Raw genomic sequence first — 2,808 nt, forward strand, 5'->3', positions numbered from 1 at the left:
TGGCTCAGTTTGTGGACCCGTAGCCACGCAGCTGTCGGCCCCGTGATCAAAGCGGATTGTGGCCCGGGCGCTGTCAGTCCCCGCGTTCAGCAGGGCCATTCTGTTTGGGATTATCACACCTGCGGTTCAGGGATTAATCCCAGCAGAGACATGGAACCAGGGACAATGGGGCCCAAACGTCCAGTGGGGACAGGAAGGAGGGGCGCACCGGACCGACCACGTCCCGGGGCTTGGCCCGCCTGAGCCTGCGGTGCTTTAACATGTGCAGGCCAAAAGGTTGGACAGGTAGGAGGTGTGAGGCTCAGGTTCAGTCAGCAGAGCCACACCAGCTCCGAATGGCACCGCTTCTTAAAGTCACAATGGAAATAAAAAGGACCTAGATAGTTAATTTCCAATGTCATATTCCTATTTAACAATAAACATACTGTTTTTGTTTTGTTTTTTGGTTTTTTTATTGAAAATCCCTTACTTCCTGGAAAACAGTGCAGGCTATCTTTAGTGATACCTCATTGTGTGCAAGTATAGGCATCAGTAAAAAATTCCAACCAATAATACCTTCAACAATCTCACTCCCACAAACATATTGGATTATGGAAGAAAGACACCAATTCAAATGCTGCTACGCCCATACCACATGTAAGGTGGCATCTAAATGTCCTCTTTAGTGGCTGCTGGTGTGGGAGGAGGTGAAGAGGGTTAGCCATCGTTGGTGAGTCCAGCTTTCTCTGGGTGTTTTCTGCTGTTTAGGGCACGCGTTTCGATTGGTCACTTCCTGGGTGTGGAGTCGTTTTCCTTCCAGTTTGTCCATAACACCATGACATCAGAATGTATATTTGGACAAACAGGGTGGAGCTACAGTTTCTCATATTAGTGTAGATGGGAGGCTGCTCTCTGTTGCAGCGATGTGTTGTGATTGGTTAAATTGGTTAAGTATTCTGAGATACAAATGTTGCCTAGTGCAATAAGGCGACCAGAGAGTCCCCGTTTTGGGTGACCTGTCACTGGCTGGAGCTGTACCCCCCAAAAGAAGTCCCCGATTTTCTCCTCACTCTTTCCGAGGCTCTAGCGGGCTCATTTTTAAAGCTGGAGTGAAGACACTTCTATCAGATCTCCAAATGTCAAAAGTTCTTTCAACCAACTCACAGCATGACTTTTTCTTCCTGTTCCTCAAGGTCTCGGTGTCTTAATGTGGTATTTTGGAGGGATATCAGTCCGCCTGCACCGCACTTTATAACAGTACAACAGCTACCATGGTCACAAATACATGAAACCAGAATCATCCCCCTTTTTCATGTCCTAGATAATAGCATTGGATATTTTAACGACAATAACTGCCGAACTGGAAAAGTCCCTGATTTTTTATTTCAGAAATCTGGTCACCTTATGCAACAAATCAAATCTTTTGGACTGTGAATGTTACACAACCTTATAGGGAGGCATTGGGGAGCCTGTCCATCAGCTTACACGCCATTTCCTTCAGAAGCAGCCAACTCGGTGGAGTGGCCAGATTCCAAGGTCTGGACCCAGGCGAGGAAGGCTCAGGTTCAAACCCCCGGTGACAGCGAGCGTCCAGCTGAAGTGTCCCTGAGCAAGACGCTTGAATCCCCACCAACTCTAGGGAAGCTGTTCAGTTCTGCAGCCGACCTCTGGCCTCTGAGCGTCTGTGGGGGAGGGCAGGGGGGGGGACGGCTGTCTCCTTCAGGGATCAACAGAGCATCGCAAAAGAACAAAACCTCCACTGTCTCTCAAATCAGCACACAGTAGATTGTGTTGTAGATCTTCCACCATGATAAAACCCCCCAAATCATCAATTGTTTGTTGTTTTTTGTCTCTTTCCATTCACTGCCATTGTATTTTGGAACAGTCTGAAGTTCACACTTCCAGCATATCTTTATATGTGAACAAAGATTCTAACAACATATGAAAGAAGTCATACTGCAGAGTTGTTTTGAAGTGAATGGCATTCTTATGTTTATTAAACCTGATCAAACCCAGGAACACTGAACTCGGGTCAGAAGAATGTCAGTATTACACTTCTACATGCTTGCAAATTTTGTTGACACAATGCTTGATAGAAAAGGACACTGGTCATTTTCACACAAAGCAAAAACCACCAGCATTCAATCAGTTTGTATATAGCACCCTCTTGTGGGGAGGAAAGTAAACAGGCTTTGAGCATTTCCAGACACCTGCAGGTCTGAACTGAACTGAGCAGTGTCATGTGTCTGGATCAGCTTCCTCCTGATGCGCTGACCATGCAGAAAATCCTCTCCTGTTTGTTTGCCTAATTCGGATTGCATTTTTTTCCAATCCATTTGCTGTGAGCCAGTTTATCTAAGAGCTTAACATCACTGGCCCCGCCCCCTTTTCCCTGCAAAAAAAAGCAGGAGCAATCCTTTCAAAGCTGCTCGACCCCTCCCCCAAGAGGCCACATCCTACGCACGCACGCACGCACGCACGCACACACACACACACACACACACACACACACACACACACACACACACACACACACACACACACACACAACACATGGAATACCACCGGAGCACCGGCATGGTTTGGGCACCTATTCTCCCACAATGTTTCATAAACACTGGCTTAACCCTGCATTCCACTGAAAGCGACACTCACTCTCTCTCTCTCTCTCTCTCATACACACACGCACACACACAACTCCGCATCACTGATGACATCACAATTGCTCGAGTGACATCGATGATGATGTCATAGACATTGTGACAGAGTTTTCCCCCTGAATTGGTGGAAATGTATGCACACACTCATCTGAGGCTGGCATGAGTCACC

Source organism: Poromitra crassiceps (genome assembly GCF_964638095.1).
Source record: "Poromitra crassiceps genome assembly, chromosome: 6".
In the NCBI taxonomy this organism is placed as follows: Eukaryota; Metazoa; Chordata; class Actinopteri; order Beryciformes; family Melamphaidae; genus Poromitra; species Poromitra crassiceps.